Here is a 21517-nt window from a genome sequence, read left to right as displayed (position 1 = left end):
AGTGGACATCCTTGTCTTGTTCCAGATCTTAATGGAATTGCTTTCAGCTTTTCACCATTGAGAATGATACTGGCTGTTGGCTTGTCATAGATGGCCTTTATGATGTTGAGGTATGTTCCTTGTATCCCCAGAATTTCAAGGGCTTTTATCATGAATGGGTGTTGCACTTTGTCGAAAGCTTTCTCAGCATCTATTGATATTATCATATGGTTTTTATATTTCTTTTTGTTGATGTGTTGGATAACGTTGATTGATTTTCGGATGTTAAACCATCCTTGTGCCCCTGGAATGAATCCAACTTGGTCGTGGTGAATTATCTTATGGATACATTGTTGGATTCTGATAGCTAAAATTTTATTGAGGATTTTTGCATCAGTGTTCATTAGGAGATTGGCCTGTAGTTTTCCTTTTTTTGTTGTCCTTGTTCGGTTTTGGTATTAGTGTAATGTTGGCTTCATAAAACGTGTTTGGTATTGTCCCTTCCTTCTCAATTTTTTGGAAGAGTTTGTGAAGGATAGGCACTAATTCGTCTCTGAATGTTTGGTAGAATTCATTTGTAAATCCATCAGGTCCTGGGCTTTTGTTTTGGGGAGGTTTTTGATTACCATTTCAATTTCGCTAATTGTAATTGGTCTGTTTAGGTGTTCTATTTCTCTTTATCTAGCTTTGGGTGATTGTAGAGTTGTGGAATTTGTCCATCTCCTCTAGATTGTTAAACTTGTTTCCATATAACTGTTCATAGTAGTTACTGATTATTCTTTTGATTTCTGCTGTGTCCGTTGTGATTTCTCCTCTTTCATTGATGATCCTGTTTATTTGTGCTTTCTCCCTTTTTTCCTTTGTGAGCCTGGCTAGGGGTTTGTCTATTTTATTGATTTTTTCAAAAAACCAGCTCTTGGTTTCATTGATCTTTTGGATTGTTTTTTTAGTTTCAATTTCATTTATTTCTGCTTTGGTTTTTATTATTTCTTTTTCTTCTACTGGTTTTGGGTTTTTTTTGTTGTTCTTTTTCTAGATCTTTGAGCTTCGAGATGAGGTTGTTTCTTTGCGTTCTTTCTTGTTTCTTGATGTGAGCTTCTATTGCTATATATTTTCCTCTTATTACTGCTTTTGCTGCATCCCATACATTTAGGATATTAGTGTCCTCCTTGTCGTTCAATTCAAAAAACTTTTTAATTTCTTCTTTGATCTCCTCATTAGTCCAATGGTCTTCCAGTAGTGTGGTTTTTAATCTCCATGAGGTAGGAAAGTTCCTTGCCTTCTTTTTATGGTTTATTTCTAGTTTGATGCCTTCATGGTCAGAAAAGATGGTTGATATGATTTCAATCTTGGTGTATCTGTTGATGTTTGTCTTGTGCCCCAGTATGTGATCGATCCTGGAGAATGATCCGTGTGCGCTTGAGAAAAATGTGTACTCCGTTTTTTTGGGTTTAGTGTTCTATAGATGTCTGTTAAGTCTAATTGCTCTAGGTCCTTATTTAGAGCTTTGGTTTCTTTACTTATTTTTTGTCTTGTTGATCTATCCATTGTTGATAGTGGTGTGTTGAAGTCTCCCACTACGTATGTGTTTTCTCTGATGTCTGTTTCAGAGAGGACAACAGTTGTCTGATATATTTTGGTGCTCCTTCGTTTGGTGAGTATATGTTAATGAGTGTTATTTCTTCTTGAAGTATTGTCCCCTTGATCATAATGTAGTGACCATTGGGGTCTCTTTTTATCTTTTTGAGTTTGAAATCTGTTTTATCTGATATAAGTATAGCTGTTCCTGCTTTCTTTTTTGGTCCATTTGCTTGTAGGATTGTTTTCCATCCTTTAACTTTGAGCCTATTTTTATCTTTTGTAGCTAAATGTGTTTCCTGGAGACAACAAAAGGTTGGGTTTTGTTTCTTAATCCAGGCTGCCACTCTGTATCTTTTTATTGAAGAGTTTAGTCCATTTACATTTAGAGTTAATATTGATATGTTAACATCTGTATTTGCCATTGTGTTTGTCTTCCCTTGATTTTATTTATTTATTCTTTTAATAACTTTTTTTTTTTTTTTTTGGCCTTCTTTCATTGTTATTCGTCCCTCTGAGGTTCTGGCTTTAGGACTCCTTGTAGTATTTTTTGGAGTGGGGGTTTAGTTGCAATGAAATTCCGGAGTTTCTGTTTGTCTGGGAAGGTCCATATTCTTTCTTCAAAGAGGAAGGAGAGCTTTGCGGGATAGAGTATTCTTGGTTGGCATCTGTTTTCTTGGAGTCTGTTGACTATGTCCCTCCACTCTCTCCTTGCCCGTAGTGTTTCTTCGGAGAAGTCTGATGTCAGCCTGATTGGTTTTCCTTTGAATGTTATCTGTTTCTTCCCTCTTGCCAGCTTCATTATTTTTTCCTTGTCCTGGATTCTTGGAGCTTTACTATTATGTGTCTTGCTGTATTTTTCCTTTCGTCGTGGAAGTTTGGTGTTCTTCTTGCTTCTTGTATATCAATTTTCAGCTCCTTCTTCACATTTGGGAAGTTCTCTTCAATTATCTCTTTGAATATTTTCTCTGTTCCTACATCTCTCTCCTCTCCTTCTGGTATTCCTATAACTCTTATATTTCCTTTCCTCATGGAGTCAGATAGTTCCCGAAGTCTTTCTTCGTTCTTTTTCCTTCGTACTTCTCTTTCCTTTTCTGTTTTGGTTCTTTTTATTTCTGTGTCTTCAAGATTACTTATTCGTTCTTCCATTTCATCTATTCTGCTTTCATTGCTTTTCCCAGAATTCTTTAGTTCTTCCATTAATTCTTTGATCTCCTGCATTTCTTTTACTTCCCTCTTTAGGGACTCAATTTCTTTCTTGTGACCATTGTTTTCCCTCTCTAGGGACTCAATTGCATTCTTCTGATCGTTGATTATTTTTCCCTTATCATTGTTTTCCTTTATGACTTCTGTCAGTTTTTTAATCACGGCAATTTTAAATTCTCTTTCTGGAAGGCTCAGAAATTCTTCCAAGTTATTGTCTTTGCAATCTGGGGGCTGGCTTTCTTTTTGTGGTGTGCTTTTTCTCTGGAGAGTTGCTAGGTTGCGTGTGGTTCTTCTCCTCCCTACTGTCTGTTTTCTAATTTGCCGTATGCGTTGGGACACTGTGTTGTTGGGACTGGCCGGCATCTTGGGTGGGCTTCTCTGTTCCCCTCTGGTTCTTCCAGGAGTCATCTGTCAGTTTCAAGCAGCCTTTAATGGAGAAAGGTCCCTGTTCTAAAATGCCGATGTGGGGACACACTCCCCTGTGCGCCTGGTCTGCCCCGGCGGTGGGTTCCTGCTCCCCTCTGGGCTTGGACTGCAGGCCAGAGGGGGTCTGGCGTGGGCGAACTTCCCCCGCTCACCTCTGGCTCCTGAGGAAGCCTTCTGCAGGTAGTCTTTACTGAAGAAATGTCCCTGTTCTAAAATGGTGATGTGGGACACACTCCCTGCGCGTCTGGTCTCAGGCACACTCTTCTGCGCGCCTGGTCTGCCCCGGCTGTGGGTGCTCGCTCTCCCTGTGGGCTCAGACTACTTGTTCGGAAGGAGCCAGGTGTGGGCTAACTCCCCAGCTGGCCACTAGCTCCTTCAGTAGCCTGTGCTGGGGTCAAGTCGCTAGGTGGCGCCAGAGATCTCTCCTAGAGCCCTTGGGGAGCTGATTTTCCACCCCGTGGGACAGGGAGCAGAGCGGGGATGGTAGGGTACACCTCAACGGCTTTGGGGTGCTGTGTCTGCCTTGTGCCCCACCGTCGTGGGGAACCCACGCCCCTAATTTCGTGCCCCGGGTCTCAGTTCCAAAGCCCTCAGTTCTAGGACGCGGGCTGTAGCCCAGATCAGTGGCGCGGGAATGGCGCCTTTTGAATCCCGCTCCCCTGCCTGGGCGCCTTGTTCCTGCTCACTCAGGGAGGGCCTCCGCCGTCTCCCCGCAAGCCTAGGTCGCAGGCGCGGGGACCTGGGCAGCTGCGATCCGGTCTGGATCCGGGCCACTTTCCGCGCAAGCTTACCGGGCGGCGGGGGCTGTGTGCTGGTGCTGGTCTCCTCCTGGGGGGCGGGGCTCTCTTTAATGGCGCCTGGAGCTCACCTCCGCGGCGGATCCTGCAGGGTTCGCCTCAGCTCCCGTTCACGGGGTGTGGTGGCTGCAATAGTTCCTTTCCACTCACAGTCCCGCTTGCTGTGTCTGTTTTTCTTGTGGGCCGTTTTGGTTTGTTGTTTCCCTCCTCTCTGCCGGTCGGAGAGTGCCGACTTTGTGGGCGGGGGAGGGGAGCAGGGTTCTGCGCTTCCCTCCCTTCTCGTCCTCTTTTATGGCAACTTTCTTCTTCGGGCAGTTTGCTGGAGTCGTCCGTTTATCTTCCGTGTCCCAGTTCTCACTGGGACCTGCCGCTTTTCCTCCCTATTAACTTTTTTTAATGGGAGATCTTACTCGCAGCGTCTCCTCGCCGCCATGTTGCTCCGCCCTCCTTCCTACTAATCTTTTTTTTCAGAAGGGCATTTTAGTTGTTTCCAAGTTTTAGCAATTATGAATAAAGCATGTAGACATGCATGTACAGGTTTTTGTGCAGATAAATTTTTCAACTTATTTTAGTAAATACGAAGGAGCACAATTGCTCCATAGTATGGTAAGAGTGTACTTAGTTTTATAGGAAACCACTAAAACTGTCTTCCAAATTAGCCGCATTGTACATTCCCATCAGTAGTGAATGAGGATTCTTGTTGCTCCACATCCTTATCAGTATTTGATATTGTCAGGGTTCTAGGTTTTGACCTTTCTAAATAGGGGTGTAGTGGTGTCTTATTGTTGTTTTAAACTTGTATTTCCCAAATGTCATCTGATCTAAAGGATCTTTTATTTTGTTTATTTGCAATTAGTGGATAGGTGTCTATTTAGATCTTTTGTTTTCATACTGCTGTTTCTTTTCAGATTGTTGAGTTTTAAGAGTTCTTTGTATATTTAGGATAATAGTCCTTTACCTGATATGTCAGTCACAATTATTTTCTTCCAGTCCATAGCTTGTCTTCCCATAATCTTGATAGTATGTTTTCCAATGCCAAAGTTTTCACTTAATAAAATCCAATTTATCAATTATTTCTTTCATCGAACATAACTTTGGTTTGTATCTAAAATGTCATCCTCAAACTTAAGGTCATCTATATATTCACCTATGTTATCTTCTAGAAGTTTTAACTTTTGCCTTTTACATTTAGTTCTATTATCCATTTTGAGTTAGTTTTTGTGAAAGGTGTAAGATATGGTCCCAGATTATATTTTTGCATGTGGATACTGAAAAGAAAATCATTTCTCTATAGCTTTTGATCCTATGTTTATGTGGATCTATTTCTCAGCTCTATATTTTGTTCCATTGGCCTACTTGTCAATTCTTTTGCCAGTTCCACATAGTCTTGATTACTGTAGCTATATATTAAGTCATAAAATCAGATAGTGTCAGTCCTCCAATTTTATTCTTCAATCTGGGTATTTTGCCTCTCCATATAAACTTTCACAGCTTATTGATATTCCATCTCCTCTCTTTTTTATTTGTAGTTTTATGTCATTGCTATTCATCTTACATTTTAATGGAAATTCACATATAAGCAGATATAAATGCACATGTTCAATTATGAATTTGATGTAATTAAATCTGGTACACCCAGATTGCTGAGAATTAAAATCCATATAAAACTTAATAAAGACATAAAGCAAGAACAAATATTGTAAGGGTATACTAGACTACTCTGTGGCTTATCTGAGAATTGATTAGGTATTAATTGCAGATGCTGGATCTAATTTTCCTAGCTAAAGCAGATGATATGTTTACTAAAGGGCTATAATTAGCTCACATAAAATTTGGGAAGGCCAGAGTGCTTGCTTCTATAATTGTGTAGCCAGAAATACTTAACCATCCATGGGGACAGCTTTAGTGAAAATTCTTCCTCCACTTCCCTTTGGCCTTGATGACATTCAGGACTAAATAGCAGGAATTCCACCATTACCTCCCCACTCAACCAAATACCTTTTGTGAATGTCCTTGGAAGATAATTTCCCTATGTGACCACCACCTTTGTCAAGTATACCTTGAAAATTTCCCTCCCCTATCTATCATGTCTTCAGAATCCTGCTTCTTGATATATGATTAACTCAGTTGATATTTAACATGTTGTTTACATTGAAAATTTTTAAGAGAGAAAAACGAGCAACATATTAGTTTACCAAGAATTTTTTTCAAAGCATTCCATTAAGCCTATGATCAGAGCCATTCAGAGTCACTGCTGATTGAGAGTAGTCTTGAAGGGATGCTAATGAAATAAACTTTATGCTTTCACTTATTAAATCAAGTTCCATGAAAGTGGCTCTTATTAGCAGATCTTAATCAAACCAGATTTATAGACCCAGTTAGCTTCAGATACTAGCAGCTTAGTGAAGCCACTCTGGAATGGGAGGGCATTTCTGTTTCTATCTTGGAAAGATGGATACAAAACATGGAAAATCACCACCATATATATAGGAGACTTAAAACTACTGGGTTGTCCTATATGATAAATACACACCAAATTTCTCATCTATTTTCTGGCTTTACCCTTCTAACTTCTATTGCACTTCTGTCTATTTTTTAAGACAGAAATCAATTAAAAGGGATCCATTTTGACAACTATAAAGAGTTGGTAGATATGCTCAATCTTATTAGTTGCATCCATGAAACAAAAGAATTGGAGCGGATGGATGGAAAATAAAGTCATTGGTCAATGTGATAATCATAAATGCAATCCCACATCTTACTAATTAGTCTGCATTCTTTCACTGTGCTATCTCATTCAGCCCCATGAGACTAAATTCCATACAAATATTGACTCACTCCCAAATGAGAATCTGTAATTCTGACTTGTCTACTAACATCCAGACTCTTCAATACCCAGCTGCTTGCTTGGTAGTACTCTTAGAATTTTAATAGCTGTCTCAAACTAAATAAGGTCAAAGCAAATATTTTTGTTTTTTCCATAAAATTCTATTTTCCACCAAACTTTCTATAAGTGAGAGGCTATCACTGCCCAGATGCTATCAAAAAAGCAGAATCATCTTTGATTCTTTTCATAAATCATTCATTCTCATTCCACTACCAAGTCCGAAGTACATCCTAAGTTTTCCCATTTTCCTGCATTTTTCTGAAGTAGTTACCACACTATCAAAAGTTGACAAAGTATCTTAACTGGACTGTTACAGTAGCTTACTAAGAATTGTTTCTACTCTTATTACTACAATCTTTCCTACACATAAAAGTTTGAGTGGTATTTTAAAAATAGAAGGACGTCTCTTTCTTCTTAACAACTTACAATGGCTTCACGTTGCATTTAAAAGATAAGCCAAACTTCTAATCTTGGTTGCAAAGATTTTGTATGGTCCCTGACAATTTCTGCAGATTTATCTCCTGCCCTCTCACTGGGTTCTAGAAATTCTAGACTATTTTCTAGTATTTGTTCCTGCCGTGTTCTTATTTAATTTAGGTCCTTTTATTATTTTTACCTTCTAAAATCTATTCACCAATAAAATATTTTTACCCTCTAAATATGTTCTTTCTTGTCATTCAGCCATCAGCTTAAGTGGGACCCTGTCCTTGCCTACACAATCTAAATGACCTCACCATCTGTGCCTCATTCTAGTTTAGTCTCTTGTTTTATGTTCTTCATTTCTCTTACCTGTGTCTGATATTATCATTTGTACTTATACAAATGTGTATATTTATTTTTTTTACCCTTCAGCAAATGTACACATATGCACATCCTATATACACATATGAATAACCAACAAGCTTTGCCAGAGCAGGAAGAATTTCTGTCTTTTTAACAATTATAAATCTAGCACCTAGAAAACTTTCATGTAGGTGCTTAGTAAATTGTAGTTGAATGGATAAAGAAATGATCTTCACAATGATGGTTCTAGATTATTATTATGCCTGTTATATCTGTGGAGAAACTGACACCCCAAGTAGTCTGTTATTCTCAGGTCATTAGCGTACCCTTCAAGATTTGTTCTCCTTCTGTATTAGAACACTTGCTTCTTAGGGCAGCTGGGTACCTTGACAAACTTTTTGGTACTCTGCTATGCCCTCCCCATCTAACTAAAACTATTTTCAATATTAGTGCGGAATTAAGTGTCAGCTAAGTTAACTATGTACCAGGAAGCAGGATGCTTAAGACAAGGAGGGGTGAAAGTTTTCTGAGCTATAGAAAGGTTCAGAGGTAGAGCTTGTAAGTAAAAAAGACAACAGGTAACAAACGAAAACAAGCAAGCAACATATGTGTGAGGACAGTCAAACAAGAAGCTTTCTATAGCTGGGGGTTGGGAATGGGAGAAGAGTAATACATTGTAAACTAGGGATGGTACAGGACTTGTAAGAGGTGTGGCTAAAATGAGAAGGGGGTGTGCTCACAGTAAACAGGGGGAGAAGAGCACTAGATCTGATTAATTTTCCTTATAGCTGAGAATAACATGGCATTCAGTTCAGGCACTTTCCCACCATTCTTCAGTCTTCTGAATTTTCTCTTTCCCTTTTGTGTTAACAAGTGAGGAAAATCCAGCCCCCTTAATGAATACACATGTCTCTTCCTGTTCCTCTGTTTACTATAGTCTGTGCTTCCATGCTGAGTAAAATAGCAAACTACTGAATTTCCTGGAAACTTCTAGCAGTACCAATAAATTACTAAGAAAATCCTTAGGGACTGGAATAATCCAGTGACAAAACCTGTGATTCTTGATAACACTGAAACTCTTCTTTTGGATAATGACTTTTAAGGCATTCTTCTGCATCCATTTTGTATTGACTTCCCCACTTCCAAACAATGAAAGGAGCAAACAAAATATTGCAGACAAATTCAGTCTACTGCAGAATCTCACCAGTTAGATCAATAGAACTAATCACCATGTATTTCAAAGTCTATACTCCAGTCATTTATTTATTCCAAAATATCTATTGAATGTTTAATTATGTATCAGACTTTGAGGTTTCATTACTGAATGAGAAAATACCTCTCTGTTCTAATGAAACTAAAAAAAGGCTCCTGGGAAAGCCAAAGGTGTAAACAGACAATTAGTGTATCATACATACTAAGATAATAATGTACATATAAGATATTCTGATTCTTAACCCAGTCTTGGTGCTTACAGAAAGCTCACTAGATGAGGTTTTCTCATTCATAAATATGCATTCACCCCTACTATTACTTCCTTTGAGTATACTTAATAGCTGAATTCTCAATTCCTATTTTCTTTTCTTTTCTTTTTTTTTTAAAGATTTATTTATACAAGAACTGGGCTATACTCCAGAGGTGCAGGAGGATGAGAGGATTCACCAGAGACAGAGCCAGGAGCAGAACAGGCAGATGGACAGAAGACACTGCTGAGGGGAGCAGTGGGTGAGACAGGAGAGGTCTGCTGTGCCATGTGGGTATCTCCCTGGATGGCTAGGAATTGAAGCCATGATGCAGAGGCTGCAGACAGCTTAACACTGCTGCACTCAACCCACTGCACCACCAGGGAGGCCCTCAATTCCTATTTTCAAAAATAAAATGACTTATTTTTTAATTGTACCAGTTAATACTCATTAAGTTCTGAAATATTTTATAGTTTCACAAGCTCATGGAACCTGCATTTGACATGTTAGAGTTTACATTTGAAATTATTTGTAACTTTCATTACTTTATGGATGTGTTTAAAATACTTTATGGATGTGTTTTGTAATGTAGTGTTTAAAATAGTTCCCCTTATTAAAAGTTATTATTACAAAGCAAAATTAATATGCCTGTTTTTCAGAAAAGATCATGCCATTTTTCAAGCTTGCAGTCACTTGAATACATATTTTTCAGTTCTCTCTCTTCTTTTTTTTAAAGATTGATTGATTGATTGATTGATTGATTTATACAAGCACTGGGTGCAGTCAGAAGCACGGGAGGGTGAGAGAATTCACCAGAGCCAGAGAGGAGAGCAGAGCAGGCAGACTGACGAAGTACACTGCTGAGGGGAGCAGCGGGCAGCAGGAGAGTTCTGTGCACCATGTGGGACCCTCGCCCGGCGGCCGGGGAGCGAACCGGCACTGCAGAGCGAATATATATTTCACGTCACAACACAGTGCTCAACTGCTGCACCACTGGGGAGGCCCTCTCTCTCTTCTTTAACTGAATAACCCTATTTTTAGCATAGTGTCTGGCAAACAGTAGGTGTCAAAATATTAGTTGAATGAATTTTATGTACAGTTTTAAGTTTTGTCTTCTGAGACAATACAGAGAAGAATTTAGATAACAAAATGTGCTTATAGGCCTTCATAGATTTTCACACACATAATCTGTTTTAATTCTACATTATCAAATAACATGGTATCATCATATTTATTTACAAATTAGGAAACTGAGTTTCTGTCTTGCTTAAGAGCAAAGAAAGAAAATGTGAATCAACATCTTACGGCTTTCAATAATAAAAACTATCATTTACTGAGAACTTATATTCCAAGAATTATGGCAGGGCTTCACAATAATTATCTGATTAAATCCATATGACAACATTATATATAGAGAGGGGATTTAAGATTATGTAGATTAGGTGATACGTTCCATGTGATGTAACTCCTAACTGTAGAGGCTACATATCTAACACAGTTCTTTTCAGGACACAGCAACCTAAATTCTGGTATGTTCAAAGTAATGAATATGGGGGACAGTGGAGTGTGCTTTGAGAGAGAGCTTACAAATCCAAGTATTCTAATGCAAAAGAAGTTAGATTTTCTTTTAGAAACATGAGTAATAGGGTACTTTTTCTGGAAATATATATTCACTTTGCTATTGCTCAATATTTCTTTTCATGAATAGAAGAACTAGTTATTTTTCCCACTGTCATTAAAAGTTTGTTTGGGCCTCCCTGGTGGCACAGGCGGTTGAGCGCAGTGTTGTGAGGCTGTTTACAGCCTCCACAGTGCCGGTTCAATACCTGGCCAGTCGTGGAGATACCCACATGGAGGGGCAGACCTCTCCTGTCTCACCCGCTGCCCCCCTCAGCAGTGTACTTCGGTCAATCTGCCTGTTCTGCTCCCCACTCTGTCTCTGGTGAACCCTCTCACCCTCCTGCATATTTGGCCTGTACCCTAGTTCTCGTGTAAATAAATAAAACTTGAAAAAAAAAGTTTGTTTGACTCAATCTGCATTTCCCTTTTCTCAGTCTTAAAAGTTTTATTTTTTCTTGACTTCCTGGTTTCTTCAAGAGTTTCTTACCTCCTTGGATATGACAATACCTTCATAAGAATGACTCCCAAATTTTTAATCTTTTTAACTAGTATCCCTCTGTGAACATACTGTAAAATTTTGAGGGTACTCCACGCCAACAGGCAAAAGAGCAAAATCATTTACATAGTCTTGAAATCTAAAACGGCTGTATAAACCTAGCCTTTACCTCTCTACTGAAGACTTAAGGAGGCAGATTAAAAAAAAAAGTTACCATAGCCTTTGAATCTCTGCAGTTCATTCTGAAGAAAGGAAGAGATTAAATTTTGTGTTGCTTTTCTCTAGCATCAGCCTATTTTTAGGTTAGGACAACTTAAAACTAAAAGACTCTTTTATCAAGCATAAGTACATTCTTAATGTCAATGACACACAAGTCCGACCTATATAAGCTAAATTCAAACTTGTGTTTATTGGAGCAGCTCTCACAAAGTGAAATCTGTCATATTGCTGCCCCTTTCAGGATTTGAGGCCTTACTTGATAAATAATAAACTCTTGGCCTAACTATCATTGAGATTTTATTTCTTGTTAAGCTGTCTCTTATTATATCTAGCACTATGATTTGAAAGCAGTTTCTGAAAGAAGCATAATGCTGTTTATGTATAAAAATAATTATTCCCAAATGATTTTTTGGTCATGAGATAAAGATTAATTAAGCACAATTTCAATACGCTTTCCTAACTCTCTTTACTCCTTTTATGAACTGTATACTTTGGCCTCCTTTCTTTTCTTGGACAGGGTGGCTTCTCACATGTGTTTAGTGTTTCACACCATCCTTGTGCTGGAAGGCCCTAACTCACCTATACCAGTCTTACCCCCTTCGAGAGTGGCCATATGCTGTGTGACTAGATGTCTCACTCAAGTAGGCATTGTATTGTAATTCTAAGATATTAAAGAGAGTTTTATAGGTTCTCTGGCAAGCAGGACACAATGAAAAAATGCTCAGACAGATGAAAGTTAGAACTCGTCATGACTTGTAGCTCCAAATGGGAAGAGAAGTCAGTTAGGATTTTGTACTCAGAGATTTGGTAACAGCAAAATGGAGGCATTTTAATCTTGGCAAAGGAGGTGGGATTAGTTAGGCCTTGAGGACTCCCTCTGGATAGGCTAATTTGAATTCAGGCTCCAGGGCATGGGGGCTGCCTCTAATTGCACCTGGTCTTGGGACAATTAGAATAGTGACTTCTTGGGGCCTCCCCTGGTGGCGCTGGTGGTTGAGCCCAGCACTGTGAAGCTATCTGCAGCCTCTGCAGCACCAGTTTGATCCCAGCCAGCTGGCCATCGAGGGTCCCACATGGCACAACAGACCTCTCCTGTCTCTCCCACTGCTGCCCTCAGCAGTGTATTTCGTCAATCTGCCTGTTCTGCTCCCTGCTCTGTCTCTGGTGAATCCTCTCACCCTCCCGTGCATCTGGCCTGTACCCCGGTTCTTGTATAAATAAATAAATAAATCTTTAAAAAAAAAAAGAATAGTGACTTCTAAATGAGGAAGCTTGATAAAGTTATGGATTTGAGCAAGAAAGAGAACTGATCTGCTACCAGTATCTCAAAACTGGATCAAGGAACACAGAAAACAACAATAACATGAGATGAGTCCATCTCTGTATCTGGTAAAGGGTTCTGAAATGTTATCTGAGTTCAAAGGAATGTTGCATAATGTTTTAAAACTTCATAGCCTGTTACCAGGTGGCATATTTTCCTGCCCTATATCTGGAAACATAAAGTAATGGAATGGTAGAAAAGTAATGGAAGAAAATTCTATCCTCATAATTATACTGGCTCTATCACCCCTGTTCAGTTTCTACCTTTCAGAAAATTACCCAGCTACTCTCAAGGAATGGCGCACAATTGACAAGAAAATGGCAGGAACTCTCCTTCCCACTCCCCAGCATTTTGGAGCAATTTCACTCCTTTTTCAGGTTACCATTGCAAGTTTCTCTTTCATCCAGTTTTCTCTTTTGGCGACTGCCATGTCTCTTCACTAAGTACACCCTGGATTGGTGCTCCTCAGCTTATTATCAAAGACCATTTTTTAAAATAATTCTTAAATTGGGATCTCATGCAAAAAGAAAGAGTGAAACAGGATATGGATAGGAAAGGAAAAGAGTCGTGTATTAGCAGAGTATTTAGTCAAGTTTCTGGGCAATTTATTATGTTTTATAATTTGTTCCTTCTGGCTGAATTTTTAACTGACTGGAGTTTTACAATGCACAGTTAGTAGTAGCTACAAAAAAAATCACAGTTCTGGGAGTAAACAATTCGACCTGTTTCTGAATTTTCTAAACATTTAAAATTTATTTTTGACAGAAAGTAGATTTCATATTTAAATTTAATTTTCCTGACAGTATGAGGGTATGCTAACATGCACCAAATGTTTTGTGCTTGTAATATAAGGGAACATTAAACTATGAAAAAATTTGCAGATTTAAATTTTTTTTAATTAGTTATTTTGTAAAATAGAAGCCAAACCTTGCTCACTTCTATAGTTCCATGAAGTCAATATATTTTTTTTTTACTTTCTTTTCTCCACATCATTTTTAAGTTTTCCAAGGCCTACCAGATACGCTTACTTAATTTCAACTCAAAATTTCCATGCCAAAATTCAAGGTTTTCAAAATGATTTTTTCCAACTTGCTACCAAGGTCAGAATCAATAGGAATAGTATAGGTATTTCTCATGGTGATTCAGAGTGTTACTTAATGATATGAGAGGTCCAATCTAGATCATACTACAAAATAAAAAAGTTGAAGAGATAGTATTTATAAATCAAGAAAGATAGATTGGAAATTCAATTAACTCCCCTCCTTCCTTCCATACTGCCTGTGACCCACAATACAAAGATGCTGCCAAACTGACAAGCCACATTCTCCATCAGTGAAAAGCAGTTTGCTTAACAAAAGCCAGTTGTGTTCATTTTTAACCATATTTAGACTAGTTGAATCAGTTATTACAAACTTTAGTGAAATACAATGCAACTAATTAAATACTAATGTTGAAATGTTGTTTCCTTGATAACAATGAACTTGAGAAAAACTTGGTAAGTATGAGTTAGCAAAATTAACATTATAGGGCCTCCCTGGTGGTGCAAGGGGTTAAGACACAACCTATGAAGCTATCTGCAGCCACTGCAGCATGAGTTTGATCCCCAACCAGGGAGCTACCCACATGGTGCAGCAGACCTCTCCTGTCTCATCCCCTCAGCAGTGTATTTCAGTCAATTTGCCTGTTCTGTTCCCCACTCTGTCTCTGGTGCATCATCTCACCCCCACACCTCTGACTTGTACCCCAGTTCTTGTATGCATAAATAAATAAATCTTTAAAAAAATTAACATTATAAAAATTATTGCCATATTAAGTAGAGAAAGTAAACTGCAAAAATAGAGAAACTGTAGGGTCTCCCCTGGTGGCGGAGGTGGTTGACGCAGTGCTGAGAAGCTGTCCTCAGCCTCTGCTGTGTCGGTTCGATCCTGGCCGGCCAGCGAGTGTCCCACATGGCAGACCTCTCCTGTCTCACCCGCTGCTCCCCTCAGCAGTGTATTTTGTCAGTCTGCTTGTTCTGTTCCCTGCTCTGTCTCTGGTGAATCCTCTCATGTGCCCATGAATCTGGCCTATACCCCGGTTCTTGTATAAATAAATAAATAATTTTTTAAAAAACAATAGAGAAACTGTAAAAATCTAAAAGAACTTGGTCATCAGAATACTTAAAAATGCCTTTGGGTTTTCACTCCACTTTAAAAGAATCAAAACCAGGAAACCATAGATAATGTGTGACAAGTGTGATTTATGAAAGATGATAAAACTCAATTTGTAATAAATACAAAATAACTTCAGCTGAACTGCATATCTACAAATATCCATTGTAACATGCTGTGTTTTATGTATATATACATGTGTGTCACATACTTTTATTTCATTATATCACTTCAGTTGATTATATTTTCTGTTTGCAGAGCTATTATTGGTTCTGAACATGTGGAGTCAATAATATCAGGTATCTTTTATTATGGCATATTGTATGATATATCCTAATTTATATGTATTGACTCATATAATTCTCACAGCAACACTGTTATTACCAACATTTGCAAATGAGGAAACTAAGGCAAGAAAAGTTAAGTAATTGGCTCAACATTTTATGGGTGTATCAAATAAACTAAAATTTAAACATGGGTAACCTGACTTCAGACTCCACAAACTTAACCTGCAAGTACAGTTTGCTTCTTATGCAAAGATATTGATGATCATTGTCCTTTTGCAGATGGACAAAATTATGGATTCTGCATGAGACACTGAATCTGTATTTACAAAATTATCTTATCACTGAAAGTCAGTCCAAAGCTCATATTCACCTAGAAATAAATTTGCACTGATGTTCTCAGCCCATTTCATTTGCACAGGATAGTTTATCTCTTTCAAAAAATATTCTGGCTTGTTTTGACTAATATCTCATTCCTAATGTGTTTGCCCCTTACCATTGGACAGTTTTCTAATGCCTCTTCTGAAAAGCTAAAAAGTCTTTAGCATAACTTGTCTCTCTTTCACCATAAAACTCAAATGCATTTACAGTGTAACCTTAACAAAGATGATCCACACACTGGCCAGGAAAAGCACCAAAAAATTTAGCTCTGCTAGCTGATTTCTATTATCACCTCCTCCATCCATGTGTTCAGAATGTCACTGAGGCCAAAGCCTACTGACATGCCTGCCATAAACTGATTAGAAGATGCTTTTCATTTTCTTTCTTTAAATCCAAAATTAATCATTCAAAACATTTGGGGTAGGCTCTGTACACAACACCCTATATTTTACTTCATTAAATTCAAAATACCTCTTGATAAGTTCCCTATCTTTGTCACAGCTGGCATTAAGAAAAGGTTTTCTAAAACTTGCAAATATATTTTGATTATGAACAGAGGGAAAATGTCCAGGCAGTTCTCATAATTCACATGATGTGATGGGTACATTAAGCAAGTACTAACTAAAATTGTTAGTTTTAATATTTAAAGTGTAGCTTTCAGAAGCATCAGTAATTTTTCTTCATTAGCTATAAAAGTGCTACTAACTAACTAACTGGGTAACCCAAGAAAAAAGGGAGTCATTCCATTCATGACTTCTGGGATCTTAATGAACCTGTCTCAACTGATTGCTGCTGAAAAAAAAAGGAAGGTAATATATTGGGAAGTGAATTTCTGTAAGATTGTTGCAGGATAATAGAAGGTTTTCTGCATTCTTCTGTGTATTCAAATTTTTCCCATCCTAAAATTAATGACTATTAGACTTATTTGGGAAAAAAGTGAAAATTAATAATTTGGGCCAGAATGTTTTTTGCCATTATAATATGCATATATATATATATATATATATATATATATATACACACACACATACATACATACACACATATATGTATATAATTTAATATTAACATTCTAACTGCTTGGCAGTTTGAGACCATTCTCATATAGATATTCATTCTCTGATTTCCTCTTATTTGCTAATCAAGAGGTTTGCAGAGACTTTTCTAATGAAAGTTTATGTGACGATAACCTCTGATGTGAACTGAGGGATGAGTTATGCATTTTAATTCCCCAGAAACAGCACGGCACCTAAAGCATTATTTTTCTTTGTTTTTTGATCATTTGCATTCTTTGCAGCTTTTGTCAAGTTAAGAACAGTCCAGCTAAAACCTGAAACTCTGTTTGCTTCATAAGAAGTCATTAGGATTTAAATGACTAGGGCACTGAAATGATACTTGAAGAGCTTTTTCTTTTTACAACTTTCCAGCTATACCACACACACACACACACACACACACAAAATCTATGTGGTACTTCTGACTATACTTTCTTTAAATAATACAGCAAAATATGACAATAGCTGCTTTATGGAAAGTTGCTGCAATTGCAGGAAACTACAGTCCCTTCTCATGCTCTGCAGTGTACTCACCAAGTCCTGTCAGGATAAATAATGGCACAAACACCTGCAAGTTGTAGTCTAAGCTTATGCAGAAGTCAGCCTTGAATTTCAATTTTGTGCTTATTCTGTTAGGAAAAAAAATGTAATATAGGTTGTTTATTTCTTTAAAAAAATAATAATTTTCAAAACAACAATAACAGCATTTTTATTACAGCTCAAAACTGTTATTCTTGAATACTTGTCACACTATTAATATTAGTTTTTTAGAACCCAGCTATGATCTTCAAACCACAGGTGAACAGATTTACCTGGACCCAACCCCAAACCTACTAAATCAGAATTCTGTGGGTGAGGTCATAAATTTACACATTTTACAGCCTTCCAAAGTGATTCTCTTGCCAATTCCATGGTAAGGAAAAGTGTGTTTAAGGATCATAAAAATGATGACTGAATGTTATCAATGCTATGAAATTAATTCCTGAAGGACAAGACATATTGAAGACAAAGATGAAGGATGAAATGACCTAAAATTGCTAAATATTCCACTTCTAGTATTCATATATTGGCGCCCAAAAGGAATCTTAGATAGAGCACAGTCCAAAATCTACGACAAATGACAGATGAAACTGATAGGAGTAGGTGCTATTTATTTATTGCTTACTATATGCTGGTCATTGTGCTAAGTATTCTGCAAAGAATATCTGATATAATCTGTTGTTCAGAGAGTTGAAGAGGATTTAAGGTTATCAAATATGTTATTGGAAAATATGGGGTCATATTCTAGATTCAGCTTCTAAACATAGGCCTACTTCATCTCTCAGCTTTCCTGGAGGAAAGCTGGATGCCAACCAATGATTCATGCCTCTTAAAATGAGTTGCAGGAACTTAGACACAACTTACATTTCCACAATTTTTTAGTCATCTACTTAATTTTTCATTTTTCCCTAGAGAAGGAAGAAATTCAGTCTTCTAAAGTGTCATACATTGACATTATTGAAGTCCAAGAACAAAGTATATTGTGTTAAAATGAAACGACTAGAAAACATTCAGATGTCAATTTTTTTAAAAGATTTATTTATTTATGCATACAAAAACTGGGGTATAGGCCAGAGGTGTGTGTGGGGGTGGGTAAGAGGATTCACCAGAGAAAGGGGGAACAGAACAGGTATGTTGCATGAGGATGATCGAGAGGTGACCTGAGGACTTCAAGAGAAAGGGCTGACCGAAATGCTTGAGAAAACAAGCGTACATCAGGGCAGAAAACTGCCCATGAGGGACGCCCTGAACTTGCTTTGTCCTTGGAAGTCTCCTCGGTCGTTACCTAGCAACAGAAGCCCACTAGGGCAGACATGTCCGATAAGCTCAAGGCCTCACAGCTCAAGGCCTTACATATGCAATATGCGGTGTGTATGAGCCCACGTATATGGTGTGCAAGGCAAGGTTGTTTTGGCTTTCTCTGACTTGTGAAAAAGTGCAGCTGTCTCTGTTCCTATGCCTATATAACCATGCTGAGATAAATAGAAAATCACTGCTTCTTGCTCATAGCAGTCCCCTGTCTGGTTAGTACTTGGCGATCAGCATCCCAGTTCTCTGAGTCCACTAGAGGCTCATAAGGCAGACTGACTGAAATACACTGCTGAGGGAAGTAGCTGGCATGACAGGGGAGGTCTGCTGCACCATGTGGGTTGCTCCCTGGCTGGGGACCGAACTCGTGCTGCAGAAGCTGCAGATAGCTTCACAGTGCTGTGCTTAACCCCTTGCACCACCAGGGAGGCTCTCGGATGTAAAGTTTTATGGGAAGATGCTGTAATTAGTTTCCTTTTCAATGATCTACTCTTAATTTTGTAATGAAGAATTATACATTGTGATCTTTAAGCAGTTATTTAATTGTACATTCAGTACTGTGTAGGACTCTGGAGCAGGCAATTTGCTTGTTCATTACCTCTAGGGATCTGTTTGTGTGTGGGCTATGTGCATATGTTTCATCCAGTCACTTGTTAAGCATCCTTATATTTTCTATTTTCTACAAACCTTGTCATTTATGTGTTTTCATAAATTTGTAAGCTCAAAGCTGCATCTTCTCTTGTAATCTCTTGTGATAGGCTTTAGCTATGGGTATCAAGGAGTTCTGTTTTGGTTCCCCCTCTCTTTCAGCAAAACAGACAAATACTCTATTATATCTGAACTCCTATGGTCTAGTCTTGTCCTGCTATTGCAGGCACATTTCTATTTTCTCTTTTCTTCACTTTATATTACAATAATACTTGAAATTCCACAAGTATGTATTATAACACTGTCTTATTTACTGGTATACTTGTACATATTGTTTTAACTGCCTGAAATTTTTTCTTATCTGTTTGCAGAATTCTAACAATATCCAACTCAAAGGTTAATTTCTTGGCAACATGTTCTTTAATCCAACCTCAGTTCCCAAGGAAAATGAATCACTTCCTTCTCTGTGTTATCTCTGGACCTTGCACTCACAGAGGTGAGACCACTGGATTTGTCATTCCACTTTTTATTTGTTTATTTATAAACATGGTATCTTACCTAATTCTGAATTTCTTAAGGAAGATATTTTGATTTCCTTAATTTCTCTAGAACCCAGAATAATACCTAAGAGAGTAAATGCTTAATGGACGAAAGAGATTTATCTCATTTATAAAAATATATTGTGAAAGACTCATGCCTCTTCAAAGATAAAATCAGTCTATAAAGATAAAAATATGTTAACTGATAAAGATAAAAATCTGTTAACTGAGAAAACACCAGTTAGTTACACTAACTTGTCAATAAAATGAAAATATTTCCATAGAGTTTCACATAAAAGAGTTTTTCCATGTATTGTATTATTTTGTTATCACTATGGTAATACTTGTTGCATTATTATTATTATTGCAGCTGAGGGAATGGAGACCCTGCACATATAGGTGGTTTGCCCAAATTTTGGCCAGTTTGTTTGTTTGCTTCTAACCTCAAATTTCATGCTCATTTCATTTGCAAAGAGAGGAGTTATGAATGAACAGTTTAGTGAGCCTGCTTCAAGGAAAGTGGATAATTTATTTCTTTTATAGAAATTCTGAAATTGAAAATTGATTTGTGCTTTCTTAAAGATTATTTAGCATATAGCTCTTCTTTTTTTTTAAAATTGAATGGGTCTTTGCAATCATTTATTATAAAAAATGCAGGTCAGAACTTACAGTTGAGATATATGGCATAAGCTAAATATTCCCTAAGACTGTTGCAACATTTCAAAAAAATTCATGAGAAAGGAGAATTTTTAAAAAATAATTTTCCCTTTTTTTTGGATGAAGACAAGATAAAAGGAGTATGGGGATACATCTGATACTTTTCAATAGATCCTAATATTTATACATAGGCATATATAAATGATATATTTGCAACTGTTAAAAATTATTATAGAAATATAAAGCCTGATTTACATGATGGAATTTCAATTAATAGATGACTAATCATTGTAGAAATGGTTACAGTGTTATTGCTTAGCATTGCCCTCTTGTTATTTCAATAAGAAAATTAAAAAAAATATGGCATAAGCTATTTACCTTACACAGCGTTTAAACCAAGAATAAGACTTATTTAATTACACACACAGTTTTGTAGCCCAGAGTTACTATTTCCTTCTCTATGCTCTTCCTTGTTTCTTTCCATAAATATTCTGAGTTTAAAGAGCTTGCCCACAGGCCTCCCCTGGTGTCGCAGCGGTTGAGCGCTGGGCCGCAAAGCTGCCTGCAGCCTCTGCAGTGCTGGTTCAATCCCCCCGGCCACCGTTGAGGGTCCCACATGGCACACAGACCTCTCCTGCCATGCCTGCTGCTCCTCTCAGCAGTGTATTTCATCGGTCTGCCTGTTCTGTTCCCTGCTCTGGTGAATTCTCTCACCCTCTTGTGCTTCTGACTGTACCCAGTGCTTGTATAAATAAATAAATGAATAAATGAATAAATAAATAAATCAATCTTTTTTTTAAAAAAAAAAAGAGCTTGCCCGCATTTACGAGCATGCCCACTTGCCTACACAGTTTCTGTATATACCATTGTCAGAAGCTCTGGCCAGAGCTAAATTTTCTTTTCTTTTTTTCATTCTTGAAAGATTTATTTATTTATGCATATAAGAACAGAGGTGCAGGCCAGAGGTGTGGGAGGGTGAGAGGATTAACCAGAGACAGCGTGGGGAGCAGAAGAGGCAGATCTACTGAAATACACTGCTGAAGGGAGCAGCGGGAGAGACAGGAGAGGTCTGCTGTGCCATACGTGGGTTAACTACCCAGCCGGGGATCGAACTCATGCTACAGTGGCTGCTGATATCTTCCTAGTGCTGACACTTAATCCCTTGCACCACCAGGGAAGCCCC

At 37.9% G+C, this 21517-nt stretch overlaps 1 protein-coding gene across 2 annotated transcripts in view; it reads right to left on the bottom strand.

Annotated features, from left to right (window-relative positions):
• SLC8A1 (solute carrier family 8 member A1) overlaps positions 1 to 21517 on the bottom strand; it is a 664135-nt gene that overhangs the window by 595569 nt on the left and 47049 nt on the right. For both annotated transcript variants that reach the window (XM_054701171.1, XM_054701172.1), the window contains exon 5: positions 17177 to 17271. The gene's annotated coding sequence lies outside the window, so the exon portion shown is untranslated. The remainder of the gene's footprint in view (positions 1 to 17176; positions 17272 to 21517) is intronic.

This window comes from Talpa occidentalis, unplaced genomic scaffold, assembly GCF_014898055.3.
Source record: "Talpa occidentalis isolate TD23 unplaced genomic scaffold, MPIMG_talOcc4v2.1 talOcc4.5, whole genome shotgun sequence".
Classification (NCBI taxonomy): domain Eukaryota; kingdom Metazoa; phylum Chordata; class Mammalia; order Eulipotyphla; family Talpidae; genus Talpa; species Talpa occidentalis.
Note: the sequence above shows the minus strand (reverse complement) of the source record. Positions and strands in the feature narration are given on the sequence as shown.